The sequence below is a fragment of the Larus michahellis genome, chromosome 16 (assembly GCF_964199755.1).
Source record: "Larus michahellis chromosome 16, bLarMic1.1, whole genome shotgun sequence".
NCBI classification, from domain to species: Eukaryota; Metazoa; Chordata; class Aves; order Charadriiformes; family Laridae; genus Larus; species Larus michahellis.
Window position 1 is genome coordinate 9,451,746 of NC_133911.1, and position 15,763 is coordinate 9,467,508.

At 57.3% G+C, this 15,763-nt stretch overlaps 1 long non-coding RNA gene across 1 annotated transcript; it reads right to left on the minus strand.

The window, feature by feature from the left end:
• Positions 1-2,168: 2,168 nt before the first annotated feature.
• LOC141732100 (uncharacterized) lies at positions 2,169-9,599 on the minus strand. Its single transcript, XR_012583949.1, has 3 exons — positions 9,347-9,599; positions 8,665-8,810; positions 2,169-2,987 (listed from the first exon to the last, which is right to left on the minus strand). It is a non-coding gene; the product is annotated as an uncharacterized LOC141732100 (long non-coding RNA).
• Positions 9,600-15,763: the final 6,164 nt, after the last annotated feature.

A 15,763-nucleotide genomic window follows, 5' to 3' on the forward strand; every position in this document is an offset into this window, starting at 1 on the left:
GCAGGGATGGAGCCGCAACTCCCTCCTGGCCAGCTGCTGCGGAGCAAATACCCGCTCCGGCTCGGCACCAGCCCTCGCCAGGAAGCAATGCTTGGGTTTGCTTTTTTCCAACCACGTTGCTGCCACACGCCAGCGAGCCGACGGCATCGCTTTTACAGTGAGCTCCGGCCAAACCGGGGGCAGGTTTTCCCTGCTGGAGCTCCCCCTCTCCATGAAGCATCGTGCTGGCACAGCCGGCACCTCGCGCTCGGGCAGTTCTCCTCGCCACACGGCTCCTACCTCAGGCAGCAACCTGAAACCCGGCCTCGCCGTCTTTTTGACAACTTAATCTTTATTTGCTACTGACAACAATATATGTAATTGCAGCCCTTGACGGATCAGATAGAGAGAGCGCTCCAGATCCCGCAAGGAATAAATAAACGGCAATGCGTGGGTCGAGCCCAGCGCGTTTTCACCCCTTCTTGAGAGAGCTGCCAACTCTGCTCCCACGGCAGCAGCGGCGAGAGGGCGATGCTCCTGCCACGCTGTGCTGTGGGCAGTCCCCGAGCCCAGCACCCTCCCGCGGCTTTCTCGCCCACGGAAAATTCACATCAAATTCAGTGGTCACACCGGCTCCCCGCACGTCCTGACAGATACCGGCTCTCCAGCGGATTTTGTGCACTTCCATTTTCGGGGATGAGGACCGGGAGCGCAGCGGGATGCTGAGCAATCGCCGCCTCCTGCGAGCCGTCTCATAATCGATACCCCTGCCAACACTGATGCCAATCACTTTAATTCTTGATAAATGACAGGCATAAAACTGAGCTATTGTGTTGCTAAAAGAAATTTAATTAAGGGCGAACAGAAGGGATTCATCACTTGGCAGCGTAGCTGTTGAAGTCGGTTGGTCGTCCAGCCCCCATCAATAGCCTTCCAGCAGCTCATGCCGGTAACGGCGGGTCCCTGGGCGCTCGCTGCATCCGTCCCGGCTCCCTAAAACCAGCCCATTCCCATCACACGGCTCAGTGCCTCTCGCTGCTGTACAGCCAAGAGGGTCTCCAGCCCCCTCAGCACCCCCCCTCAGCGTCCCCCTGCCAGCATCCCTCCTCAGCATCCCCCTCCTCCAGCATCCCTCCTCATCTTCTTCCCCCTCAGCATCCCCCTCGGCATCCCCCCTGCCAGCATCCGGCCTAGTCATCAGGATGGAAAGTACTATCAAAATTTGTTAAATCACTGGTTTTTATCGATAAAGCATATTGTTGCTCTTCCCTTGCGAGTGAAGGGCACCACCCCTCGCCCTTGCCCCCCTCGCCCCCCCGCGTTCGGGCACATCCCAGCCTTGGGGACTCAGCGTCACGCAGGGCACGGGGGCTGCCACCTTCCCTGGCCGCCTGCAGCCCACCCTGTGGCCGTGGGGCTGCGTGGGTCAGTCCCCCCCCGCCCGTGCACAGAAATTATTTTTGTCTTTGCTAAGTTTTTAATTACAGGAAGCCTTTTCTTTGGGACATACGCTTATTTATGTCTGATTATTTTTCTTAGCGCATCTGTGACATAGTCAGGGTTTCCTCTGCACGCCCAGGAAGACTTCCTTCGTTAGTTATTAGGTTTCAGCCCCCGAAGAGCAAATTAGGGGACGTGAACATGCAAATGTAACGCTTCTAAACCGATAGCACCAGCGCTTCCTCCGGAGGGCATCAAAGCTGCGGTGACATTCGCCTTCCAACTCTTCGCATTCTGGGGGTGGGGTTTTCTACTGGCTTTAGTTTGGTTTTTTGCACTGGACAGAGCTAAAAGTAAAACTTCCACAAAAGTTGCTCTTTGTTCTTGCTTGGTTGTGTTTGGTTTGGCTTTTTCCTAAATAGTATTTGCACGGTGCTGACGAAGCCGGCCAGCAGCTGTCAGCCGGAGGGGCTGCGCCTTTTCCAGCCCCTGCTCCAGCCCCGTCCCGGCGATGCTCTGCCCGGTCCCCGTTTGGTGCCGCGGGGGGCGGTGACACGAGCCCGGCTGCCACCGCGAGATGACTGAGCACGAGGGACAGCTTGGGGATGTGCTGGATGGCAGGAACTGCGCGGCCTCACAGATGGCTTCAATTTGGGCCGTAACTTCCCCAAACAAGCCGTTTCCCCCCTTTAAGCCTTTCCGATCCCACCCCTGGGAACTCTGTGGTGGAGCGAGAGGAGGCGATGGAAAGAGCCGCCGGCTGTGCGGGGCTAGCGTTGCAAACCCACCCTCTGCAGCCCAGGCAGGGTCGGGCTCGCGGGGAGATGCCAGCACCCAACATGGGGGGGGGTCTGCTTTAAATCCAAAATAACTCCGCAGGCTCCAGGGAGGAGGGTTGGGCTCCCAGACCAAGGGTTTTTCACACACCATAGGTTGGCGGTCGGTTCTTCCCACCTGGCAGCGCTGGCACAAACCCCTGGTACGGGGCTCTGGGACATGTCCCCAGGCGAAGGGGCAACATCCATCCCAAGGCACCACCCGGGACCGTCCCCCCCTGGCCCTCGCATCCCTCCCTGGCACGGTGGGGGCTCCGCAGGCAGCGATGGCAGGTTTAACCACGACGCTTAAACCAAGGACCTCCAGAGGGCAACAAATGAGGAGGGGAAGGGGAAAAAAAAAAAAGGAGGAAGAACTTTAAATTCTGCACATCGGGAAAGGGATATTTTTAACAAATACTCCATTAACTGCCAGCAGGATTTGATATTTTTTTTTTTTCTCTTTCTTAGCGTGCAAAATGCTCAGGGAGCTTCAAATGGTGGCAGCTTGGCTCCTCCACTCCCATCTGTGCAACGCTGCCTTCAAATTAACAGCTCCGGCAGAGCAGCCCCCACCCTGCCCGGCCCCCCCCCCGGCTCCGCTCCCAGCATCCCGCATCTTCCTCTGCCCACAGCTCGGGTCCGCCGGAGGGGTCCGTGCATCCAGCCGGGAGGCGCTGGGTGCCTCTGCGGCCGCCTTGCGCATGAGCGTGCAGGAACGGGGAGGGGATCATCCTCACCTCGATGTTATTTCTTTATAAGAGAAAAAAAAAAAACAACCCTCTCCGCATCCTGGCCTGGCTGTAAATGAGGTCAGTACCACCGGGACAGTCATCAGCGCAATTACCGCCAGCAATCAGAATCTGTATCTTCTCCAAAGTGAGCCCAAGAAGTGAAACGAGCCCCGCTGCAATTATTAACCACCCTCGTCAGCAGGGGAGAGGGGAGAAATCCATGGATGGTGGGGCCGTGAGGTGGGGTGGGGTTTCCCTGCGCTCCCGGGAACAGAAACAACAGGGAAACGGTGATGGACCAAGACCATGGGGGGAATTTTTTGTACACCAGAAAAAAAAAAAAAAAACCCACAGAAATTTACCAAACCTCCTTCATCTAAATTACATGGCGCTTCAGAAGATGAAAGATCCCACCGAAACGGGCAGCCCCCAACTTATCAGTCTCTGGGAGGAAATAGGAGCTCGCAGGAGCTGAGCCACAGACGCTTGCAGAGCATCCCTGGTAATGGATTTCATCACTCTTTGCTGCGGATCGGAATAAAACAGCCTTTCCATGTGGAAGAAGAGACCATATTCCATGGGAAACGGGTATTTGCGAAATCATCGGGCAAACCAGCATAAACCCTCCGGACGAGGTGTCGCAAACCCTCAACATGTCCAGAGACAACACCCCGCAGATGCCGAAGCGCTTGCAGGGTCCGGACCCGCTCCCGGCATCAATGCACCCCGCACTCCGGCACTCGGGAATTTCTGCCAAGAAAGGCCCGAGTGCCTTTTCCTTGCCTTATAGCGATTTTTATCCCGGTGCACATCCCCTCGGCTAGAGCTCATCCTGACTTTCGGGGCCGGAGCGACCCGCTGCCTCTCAAAGCATGAGCTTTCCCAGCGGATCTTCCCGCGGCCGCCAGTGACGTGGGTGCCAACGGGAGGGATCCCCACGCTCCCCGGGAAGGGCTGCACGCCATGCCCCCCCGCCCCAGCATCCCTCCAAGCCCCAGGACCACCCCAGCCCCGCGCCCGCCCCCAGCATCGCTCTGCCGGCAGCTGCCCTCGGAAGGCTCCGTCCCCTGCCCACGCTCATTAACAACGTACTGGAAATGAAAGCGGCGCGCTCTTTTTATATCTAATCACGGCAGGGAGAATTATAGCTGCTCCGAAACAAATATTTATACTTTCTCTGGATGGCTTTCGGGGGCCCTTGCAGGCAGCGACTGTGGAGGGGAGGCAGCGAGGGGGGGTGGCGCCTATTGGGATGGAAGACGGCGTGTCCCTGCCCTGGAGGTGACCACGTGCCGACCCGTCTTCCTCACTCAGTAGAACCAAGCGCACGAAGCCCCGTCTGTTGCAGTGGGATCAGTGGAACGGCAGTGCCATGGAGAGGTACGGTCCCACCTGCCGCAGGCGACGCCGGGCTCAAGAGAGCGCCGGTGCCGGGGGGCTCAGCCAGCAGAGAGGGCCCTGCACCACCGCATCCTGCATCCCCATGGGCATCTCCATCCCTGGGGACTCCCCAGGTAAATCCTTGGTAAATATTGGGAATCAGAGTGGGGGATAATAAGGAACTCCAATAAACTCCCCGCCAGCAGCAGCTGTTAGTTCATGTACCACCCCCCAGGGCTGTAAATGCCCTTGGCTGGCTTTCGCCCCGATCCGTGCCAGCCCAGCCTCTGCTAATAAGTAATTAGGAGATAATTAACATTTGTAGCATACAGCGAGAAACATCTGGGCCTGATAACGTATGAGGAGCCTTCCAGGGTGATTAATGGAGTCCGGAGGAAGGAGAGCTGCGGGTGGCTCGGCAGAGCATCGTGCTGGCGGGGATGGGCTGGGGACGAGGGGACGGGCTGGGACGTCCCAGGGGAGCTCCGGGGACGCCTCTTCCCAGCCTGCTCCCAAGCGAGGGAAGCAGCGACGTGCCCCCGGGAAAAGGGTTTCTCAATCAGGAGCCGATCGCTCAGAAGCGACCCAGAGTCGGAGGAAAAACAGAGGGCATTTGGTGGAGCTGGAATTTATTTCGTATGACTCCTACTTAATTAAGTACTTCATTTGCATAACCTTGTGCAGTTACTCATTTCTGTCATCGCGAAATTCAGCCATGTGCAAACAGTTAGCAAAAATAACAGACATAACTCAAACTTATGTTTGTTGTAAAAATGGTTTTACACGATGCGGTTAAATGGGCCTGACGTACAGCCCAGAACCGGCTTCCCTTCCCATTTAAAGGCAGGAATAAATCTCCGCATTGATTTCTGGGGAAATTATTTTGGGTTTTGCTCGGCTCTATCGACTCCCCTTCGGCAGATTTCCCTTTCTGTCTGGTTGTGCCGCAGCGAAGCTTTGCAGAGGAAGGGGAGCCGTCGGGCTCCCCGCAACCGCTCACACATTTATTTCCCTGTAAATTAGCAAAAGGCCGAGCTGAGGCGTCCCTAGGGCCTGACGTGACCTTATTAAACCTTTTCCTTGCTCTTAAAGGTTACCTGTGTTCAGGTCTCTCCAGCCTTTTAACCAGCAGCATGCGTGTTGAATAATGAAGAAGCCAAAACTACACACGTGCGCATACAGATAATATATTTTTAGGGCTGCTCTGACCTTCTGCAGCTTGCTGCTGTCCTCCCCGTGTGACACCAGGAGAAATATCCCCGGTGACGCTGGGTGGTGGCTGGCGAGTGGCCTGGGAGCGAGCAGCACGGCGCGGTGCCGCGCGGGCACGCCGGGACAGACGGCGCAGCCGGGAGGGCCAAGCGCCGCGGGAGGCTTGGCAAACCCCGGTGACATTTCCCAGCGTGACATTAATAAAGGTGGGCTTGAGCGACGAAGGGAGAGCTGGGGGAGAAGCCAGAGCGTCCCTGGGGGACTCCGGAGTCTGCTGGATCCTGCCTTGCTTTTTCCTTTTCTCGCCCGTGACGGAGCGATGCTTAAAAGCGTGGTGGCAGCCGCCTGTCCCCGGGCTGCAGCACGTGGCTCCACCGCGTCCCCGCGCTCACTTCGCTGGTGCCCGGGCCCCCCCCGCTGCCCACCGTCATGGGCGAGCAGCCCAGACCCAGCCAGGCACCTCCCGGGCACCCGCGTCCACGGCAGCTGCCCAAGGACTCCCCGTCTCACCGATCGCCGCTGCAGCCGAGCCCTCCCCCAGCTTCTCACGGCAAAAAAGCCCAGGTGGGGAGAAGCATCCTCGCAGGCAGGAGCTTTTCGCTGGCATCTGAAGGTTTCAGAGGCGTTTGAAAAGTCTGAAGCACGCATAGGTGCAGTTTACTACTCTCTTTGCCTCCCCTGGGCGGCTGCGGCATCGCTGCTGAGCCTGGAGGTGGGGGGGGGTTATTTCCAGGCAGCCAAACGGCAGCCCCCGAGTCAGCTCACTCTCGGATGCACTCGCACGGAAAACTCATTTAACCGTGCCCTGGGAGGCCCCTGGAAGCGGCCGAGCCCGGGATGCCCCGATGCGCAGCCGGGGCTGCTCGCCGCACAGGGGGCCGCTGCTCTTAATTCCCTCGTTAGCAATATTAGCACGGAGCAGCGAACCCCCCCCCCGTGGACTCCTCTGCCGGGGCACCATCCCCGGGAACACGCACCCTCCTGTCTTACAGCGGGGAAAGAACAACTCAAAAGGCCTAAAAATACCCGGGAAGGTAAATGCATTAACCTTATCTTGATCCCAGGGTGTAATTACATAAAGCCTGGCTCCCAAGTAAATTAGTACATTAATAACAATTTTGCTCCTGTAATTATTATCATTTCTTAGATCTCTCAGCTATTTGCTAATTCAGCCGCGCACAAGGACATTGCCACCACCAAACCTGCCACTGCCTGTGACGGCCAAACCGCTCTCCGCAACGCACAAGCTCTTGGGAAACTTTTTTTGGGACTACAAAAGCTATTCATAGTTTAAATAAAGATGCTACAAACAAATCAACCTGACTCCCATCCCGCGACAGGGCCGGTCCCCACCTGAAGACAAGCCCTTCTGCTGGCCCAGCTCCCCGGGGCGCCGGGGATCAGCTCCCACGGGCGAGAATAACTCGCAGGAGCCGCAGAGCCGGGGGGACACACCAGCGCTTAGCGACGCACTGAGCAAAGGGACATCGGCTGTGACAAGCGAACATACAGCTGGGGAGGGGGATGATGCTTCTCCTGAGGTGCAGACGCCGATTGCAAGGAGAGGTGCTGGGAATTCCTCCCGGACGGCCCAGGGAAAAACCCCCGTCCGTCGAGCTGTTCCTCCCCTCCCTCCCGGGGCGGTGGGGACGGGTCCCAAGCCCAGCACGTTACAAGCAAAGCAGAGGAGCTGCGGCAGCGCCAGCACACCAGGACCAAAGATTTGCGGGAGGGAAGCCCCTCCTCGGCTTTGGGGGTCTCCAGCTGCAGCCTGTTGGGTGATGGGTGCTTGAGCATCACCAGCAGCCCCAGGCTCCGGCTCTGTGCGGCTCCTCATCCTGTCCCATCCCATCCCATCCCATCCCACCCCGTTCCATCCCAGCTGCTGTAGAGCCCCTGGATGCTCGGGGCCCCCCCAGACCCCCCGAGAGGGTGCCACTCCATCGGCTCCGGAGGAGGAAGGAGCATCCACTCGGATCTCCATGGAAACCCGCACCGAGCGGCGGGGAAGGCTTTAATTTGAAGTGCTGATTTGGCTGAGACCCTGGGAGCAATCGGCAGGAGATGAGCTGCATTAAGAAGCAGCAGGGGTGGGATGCTTCTCCGAAAATGGGTGCCAAAAGAGTAGCTGATACCATTAGGCTTGAAAACCTGCTTCCGAAAGGCAGGGAGCCGAGCTGGGCCAGCCCGTCACAGCGAAGGATTTATTTAGTTCATTTGGCCCCTTTTTCCTATGCGCAAATTACCCATGAAAAGATTTTAATTATTTTTTTTTTTCTTTCTGAATTTGTTCATTAATTTGAAGCGAGGGGCAGATGGTCCGCGCAGGCAGAGCTCAGAGCATCCTCCGGCACGCACTGCGGGTGGGGACAAACGCCACCGCTGTCCCCACGCCGCGGGGACCTCAGCCACCCGTCCACCAGCCCGGCAAAACACCCCAGGTCTGGAAAACCGTTTCCCGAGAAACATGCAGGCCTCCAGTTTTGGGGCAGGGATCCCAGGGGCCAAAATGCCAGCACCAGCTGCATCCCCATCTTCCGCCACCAAGAGCTGGCGGGGCTCACCCAGGAGGAGGTGAGGTGAATTATTTCCAGTCTGCCAGTGCTGGAGTTAATGACCAGCAATTAACTGGGATGGGACGAGGTGGGATGGGACGAGGTGGGATGGGATGGGACAGGAAGGGATGAGGAGCCGCACAGAGCCGGAGCCTGGGGCCGCTGGTGATGCTCAAGCACCCATCACCCAACAGGCTCCAGCTGGAGACCCCCACAGCCGAGCAGGGGCTTCCCTCCCGCAGATCTGGGGGAGCTCCGGGATGGCACCAGGGGCAGGGGGAGCCCAGGCAGAGACCCCCAGCCTGCAGCTGACACCCAGGCAGCCAGGCGAGGGCTGGCAGCGGGTAATCCCAGCATTATCCCTCGGCAGCAGATGCAAATGTTAACCTCCGTCCCAAGGGGAGCCTAAACCCGTGCTGACGGCAGAGGACAGCTTTTGTGATCAATTCTCTTTTACAGCCTTTCTCCAGCAAAGCGGGTGTAACGGCAGGGCACTGCTGTTCCCGGCACCCCGGGTGACGACGTGTCAGATGCCAAGAGGTGACTCACCAGAAATTCTGAGAGATTTCCAGCCGTAAAAGCGAAGCCTGGCCCATCCAGTGCACGATGGATAACCACATGTGCCGTAACTCTGGGTAGCAAGGGTAGGGTTTCAGCGAACTTGCAGGTCTGGCCTTTCCATAGAGAGGAGACACCTTTTAGGGAGAAAATACAAAGCATGGAAGTATAAAAAGCTCCATGATAGACGGCGATGCACAGTAAAACTAGCAGAGACCCAGCCTAGCCCTCTGGCATCTCCCGTCCCTGTCTCCCTCTCCATGTGTATTTTGGAGATCAACAGAAGGCCGTAGCCTCCCAGGCTTTTATTCCAGGACTTTTCATTTAATTTAATTATTGAAGTATGTTTCCCCCGAGATAAGATCTGCGTGACATTTGATAAGCCGTACCTCCTGGCACAGTCCACTCTCACGCACCAGCTACCAGCCGAATAGATTTACCGCCACTAATAAACTGGTCTTATTGCAAACAACATCCCCGGGAGGAGCCTTGGGGCATCTCCATCGAACACCTCCCGGATGAGCAGGAAGAGGGGCGACCAGCCGCAGGAAAGCAGGGCAAGAATCCAGCGTCAGTCCGGGCTGGGAGGTGATGAACGGCTGTCAGTGCTTGGCCCGTTGCGTCCCTAAAATCAAGGTTTCTAAGCATGAATTCGGGGCACACCCTGCCATACCTCCTTTGGCGCCTCCACGCCGGGGTCCCACCAACAACCAAGTCTGGTCTCGCTCCCACGAATGCCATCCGACGGGAGCTGCTGCAGGAGCAGGAGTCGTCCTGCCTGAGGTGCCTTCCATCGCCTACAGCAGCCACAGAGTTTAGTGGAAAAGCTTAAGAGTATTTGGAAATAACAGGCGAACGCTCCGTGCCTTTGACTTTCACTAAGGTGGACGCCGCGTCCCGCCTCTGCACAATAAATTAACGCAAAGCCTCCGTTCTCCACCAAATGTCAAGCCTGGGACAGAAAGAAGGGAAATTATTTTAAAACACCCAGCAGTTTATAAATGCTACACATTTCTGATTATGCCGCTCAAATTACCATCAAAAACTACTCCGCCCTTAAGCATTGGTCTGTACTGCACAGAGCAGCCCCTTCACCCCACGGCTGCGGAAAGGCCCATCAGAGACCCCAAAAATCCCCCGGAGCATTGTGAACTCGGAAGCCCCCCTCGACTTCAACCCGGGCCGGGGACAAGCGCCGGGGGGAAGCAGCCGACATTTCTCCTGGCGGATTTTGCAGTGTATTTGTGAGGATCGGGATCCCCTCGCTCCGGGTCCGGCTGCTCCAGCCCCGGCTGCCGAGAGGCTGCCCAGGAGCATCCAGCTCCCCCCAGGCAGAGCCCACCGGGGTAGGACATTCCAGCTCGGAGACGGAGGGATGGCTCCCGTCACCCTCCTCCCAAGAGGACCTGGTTAGAGAGCGAGGACGTGTTTTGAAAATGCCCTTCACATCTCATCCATCCCAGCTGGATGGGAGCGCAGCAGCCGCGGCTCGGAGGCTTTTCATCTCCTCTGCCAGCCCTCCTTTCTGCCGGAGCCGCTAATAAAATGCATTTCCTACAGCCATTGTTTCACTTATGGAACCTTCAGCCTGGTTTTGATTGAGTGCACTTAATATAGTTGCTCTTGTAGAAAGGATTTTGAGCCTGGTATTTGACAGCCTTGATCTTAAAGAAATCCATTAAGAGCAGCTTTATCTCTGGGTTTTCTAACCATTAAATCAGGTTTTTATCAAGTCGGTGGTGTGCTTTCAGGAAGACATGTGGGAGAAATGGGGAATAAACCTCCCGAACTCCAGCACTGCCACTGCTGCGCCATATTTGGGCCACGTGTTAATCACCGAAAGGGGATTTTTCTCTGCGGAAGAACATCTTACACCTCCCTTTGGAGAAGTGCAGGGCCTGAACTTCCAGAGGACAAGAGAGAAGTGTAATTGGCCTCATAAATATTCCTTAGCGCATTCCTTCTGGAAGGTGAGCACCAGGAATCGCATCTGGCTTCAGCCACCGGACATCCACTGGTCCCAGTGCCAGCAGCCGCAGCGACTCCAGGCTCACGTCCTCTTGGAAAAACCTCTCCTTCCTTCCTTCTCAGATAGGAAAATTAACAGTCCTTGAAGACAAAGCTTTTCAAAGGAAGCTGTTTCTAAAAGACAATGTGCTGGGCCCCTCCCTGGGGCGACGTGGTGCCTGGAAAGCCAGGACGCTGTCTCTGCGCCTCAGCCAAAAGAAACTTGGGTTTCTGATTTTCCTCTGGAAAACCAGCCCGAGGAAAGGGGAGGGCAGAGCCCGGGCTCAGCTGGCCTGACCCTGCCAATAGCCCAGAGGGGAGCCCACCACCCATCTCCGCGGTGCTCTGTCACCTCTGGAGTCATTCGCTTGCCTTAAAGCTAATCCATAATTACCCGCAGCAACTATTTCTTCCCCGTGAAGCCCAGCAGCTCCCCAGAGAAAACTTCTACAGGTTTTTCTGAAACGCTTTCTCTAATACGGAGCGAAGTATTTCAAGTTGCGCTGAAACAAAGGCTGCCAGTGCCCGGCAGCTCCCCCAGCACCCAGCCGCTCGGCGCGGGCGCAGGCGGGGAGGAAAAGGTCACTTGTCCCACTCATGGCACGAGAACGTCGAGATGGTCTTTGGCAACGCTGGCCGGTGGCTCCCACGCCTTCTCCTCGCTTTCCGGCAGGTTTTCGCGCTCCCCGTGCAGTCAGAGGGACTGTCCCCGAGGAGGGCGATGGGGAGAGCCGGCAGCTGGGGACGCTCTGCCGTCAGCCGAGCCCCCCGAAGAGCTCCTCCTCCGAGGGCAGCCGGGGCCACGGGGCACAGGAGGGCTTTTGCCTTCCCTCGGGTGAAATGTGCTGTTAAATTAAGAAAGGAAGAGATGTGCGGAACCGGAGAGAGGAATTACTGACCCTGCAGCTGGAGATGGTTTGTGCAACCTCATTAAAGGTGACTTGAAAAAAAACAAACAAAGCTGCTGCACCTGCATGTAACATACATAAATATAAATATCTCTAATATCTATGTGATGTTTTGCATTGCATGCATCGAAGTGAGCAGAGCAGCACTCTGAGAGGTAGAAAAGTCACCTGGAGCTGACAACCCACCACACGGCTCCCACGCAGCCACCAGTGGCCTGGCAGCAGCCATGGCAGTGCCTGTGCTGTGCCGCATCCCGCCCTGTGCCACATCCCACTGTGTGCTGCATCCCACAGTGTGCCACATCCCACGCTGTGCCGTATCCCATGGTGTGCCGCATCCCGCCGTGGGCCGCATCCGCGGCCCCTGGATCCCACTGCCCGAGCGCTGCCCGACGCGGCGCACGCAGCCGGCAGGTTGAGTTACCGTGTGCCTGCCAAAGACAGAAACTTATAAATTCATCCCAGGTGAATTAAAGCATTTCATTTAGACTTTTGACCTTTCAAAAGAAAATGAATAATGCATTTCAAAATAAAAACTCATTTCAGACTTGAGAATCAAAACACTTCCAGCTGGAAATGCCAGGGCGATACATTATAACACCAAAGTTTTTTGATCCATTAGGTGGAGAGACTGATCCCTTAACCCTGGGTGCCAGCAGCCGCCCCGAGGGCTGCCCTGCACCCCTTCTCCGGCTCTTAGGGGAATTCACAGGAGTTTTTACGGAGCCAATGGAGCGGTAGATTCCCTCCCGTCGCTGTTCCAAGCATGGCATCAGCCTGCCGGTCACCCCGGGCTCCGGCAGCACCGACAGCCGCACCTGGAGCAGAGACCGTCCGCCAATAAATTCCTAGTGTAACCGTCCTTCCATGTGTCGTTGATTAATTGATAATGAAATTATGTTCCAGGACATAATTGTCCTCTGCCGTGTCCAGAGTGCTCTGCGCAGGGGCTCGTTCAGGAGCTCCCCGTGGCTCTGGGCACCGCTCCTTCAGCCTGCAATTAGGCACTGCAGAAGTTAATCAGCTTCAGTAACAGCCCCAGCGCCAGATCGGCCTCTCCCGGCTGCGATCGTGTCCCCGTCGCTTGGCCAACGCCAGCCACAGGCAATGCACGGCTCCATCAGCGGGACCCCGTGTCTGCCCTAAGAAGGTGCCGCACTGCGGGGGGATGACACTGGGCACCTTCCCGGCCCCCTCCCACGCCCAGGGCTCCGGCAGCCGCCCTCCACCGCAGCCAAACCTCACCGGCAGGTTGCAGAAGGGTTTGCTCGATGCTGCAGTGCCACTTTCCAACAAGTCTATCAGCTTTCCATTTGGCAGACACTCTAAATACTCATTTCAGCTAATAAAGATACCCGGTAACGTCGTATTACGAGGCTGGCGAGCTCCCAGCAAATATTGTGGTGAGCCTTTGTTTAATTAGGGGTTGCTCAGGCAGTCGCAATTTTGTCCTCATAATGGGAAAAACAAGTTGGGTTTAAAAGTTTGAGCCCGAGGAGGACCCTGCTGAAGCCCGGGCATCTCGGAGGCCCATTTCCCAGCCTGAAAGGGCATTTTGCTGCTGTAAGGGCTTTTGCACCCAACTCTGTTTCTTTCTTTCTTTTTTTTTTTTTTTTTTTAATTTATTTTCTCATTTCTGCTTGCCATTTTTTAGCAGCTCTGCCCTGCCCCAGGCATAACAGGGCTGGGGCTGATTTAACTGCTCCCCTGCTGCTGGTCTTGCAATGCCCCCCCAGCCCCTCACCTCCGAGACCCTGGTGTAACCTCCAGAGCTGAGGACCGGGGACCCGGCGGTGCCGGTGCCAGCACAGCTCCCCCGGGAAGGAGCTCAGGCAGCCGCGTGCCAGCATCAGTCCGGGCTTTCTGCCGGCTCCCGCCTCCCCCCGGTCCCGGACGCAGCCCTGGGAAGGCTGTTTGTTCTCAGGATGGGTAAAAGTTCAGCCGCCGCAGCAGCGGAGCCGCAACAGCCCCCGTCTGGGTAAGCAAATGAATTTTGATGGGTTTTCCACCCACCCTGCTCAGGCTGGGAAATGCCAGCGCTGGCCGGCAAAGCTCCCGGGGAGCAGCCCGTGGAGGGAGCGGGAGCCATCCCCATCACCTCCCCGCAGGGCAGCCGCAGCCGGGGAGGGCAGAGAAAGGTGCCGAAGCGGCACCGCAGCACGTGCCGGCATCGCTCCATGTTCTCGGCCTCGCTCCCAGCTGACGGAAGCCCATATCCCACGGTGCCGGGGCAGCTGGTGCCGTGCTGGATGCCTTCAAGCAATGGCTACAAACCCCACCGGGACACAGACGCCCGGAGAGGCAAAGCATGAGCAGAACCAAAGGGGGCCATGGAAAGCCTTCGGGGGCTGGTTGAAGTGCCTGGGAGTGATGCGGAGCATCCCTGCCCTCACCTCCAGACAATTCAGTACCTGCTGCTACATGAGCTCAATTAAAGAGCCGCTGCGGAGCCTCGGGAGCCCAGCCGGATCCACCGGCACCAGCACCCACCAGCCACCCAGGAGCCCACGGAGGCGAGAGGCAGATTGAAGAGACTGAGGCTGCCCAAGGCAGAGCATCAGCGATGCTCCGGTCCCCGAAGGGTCGCGCCTGCTCTGAGAGGGCACAGCGGTCCCAAGAGTTATTGAAACCCCGGGATGCGCTTCCCCATCTTTTCCCTGTGCGCTGCGGTGATGAGATGCGAGACGAGATTTTTAGGGTGAATTAATTATATCATTACTGGAATCCAATGTTCTTCCTGACATGAATGAAATGGGAAGAGAAGAACAGGTTGCATGCGAGGCACGCGGTCCTACAAGTTTATTGTCATTAGCAGGGACAACTTCATTAACAAGCGTGAACCCAAGGAGCGGCCCCATCCCAGCCCCTGCCTGGCAGAGCTGGGGGGGGGCAGACGCTGCTCCTGCACTTGCCCCGGGTTCGAGCGGCGGCAGCATTTCCAAGGGATGTGGTTTTAACGCTGAGCAGCACCGTGCACGGCCCCAGCTCCCGTTCTGCACCTCTGCTGAGGCGCTCTGCTCGGTCTCACCCCCCCGAGCCCCCTGCCCATGGGGCTGCCCCTCCGCAGCCCCCACCACACCGACAAACCCGCTCGGCTCAACCGCCGTGGTTTGCTTACGGTCAAAGAGACAAAATTGTTTAATTAAAGCAAATGTAGTGAAATCAGACTAACAGGCGCCAGCAGGGCAGATTAAAGCTCTACGAAGATGTACGGGACCGTGCGTGCCGTAGGAAAGGAATTCCGTGCTGGAGAAAGCACCTGGGGAGAAGGGAACCCCCGAGCTGCCACCTGGCTCCCGGTTTCCCACACTCCCCTTAAACTCCGCAGCTAATTACAGGCACGGGTGCAGTTAATCCAGCCCCCTCGTTACACCCCATAGCGTCGCTCTCGGCCGGCAGACAGCTCAGACCAGCTCCAGCACGGGGGGGACACAGGGCTCTGCTGAGCCTTTTCCCACATACCCTTACACCACTAAGTGACAAATTCTCACTCCGGTTCCTTAAACCGGTGCTCTCGGAGGCTTTAATTGCCATCCCTTCCTCCTGGCCACGGGCAGCACCGCAAAGGAGAGGCCGGGGGTATTCCAGGTCCCTCACAGAGGAGCCGGGACACAAAACACCTCCATTTCCTAATGGAAAAAGTCTTTTTTGACTTTTCTTCACGGCCTCGCCCGTTGTGTGGATTCTGGGTGGGAGCCATGGCACAGCGGGGAGTTGCGGGGGGGCAGGCAGGACCCTGCCCGCTCCTTACGGTCACATTCCTGGCAGCGCGGCTGCAAGTGCCAGCTCAGCTCCGGTCCCCGCAGCCCCGGCACATCACTCACCGGCGGGCGCGAAGGCCTGGCACTGGAGCCGCCTCCGCCGCCGAGGGTACGGCGCCAGCTCATTCAATAAGCCTCCAAGAAATACCGTTGCACGAAAACGTAATGAAAATTATTCAGCTAATCTACTTTAATAACCCGACTTCGGGGCCTCTCTGGGCTGCAGACAGCGTAATCATTTTGAAAATATTAGCTGTCATTTGCGATCAGTCCGAGGGAGGCAGAGGAACCCGGCACACGACTTCGGCGGGGTGACTAATGCCCCCGCCTCGGACGCGGGAAGAGAAGCGACACGGTGCTCAGGGAGGGACACAGCGCTGCGGGGGGTGGGCTGCCCACTGGGGCTCTGCCCGC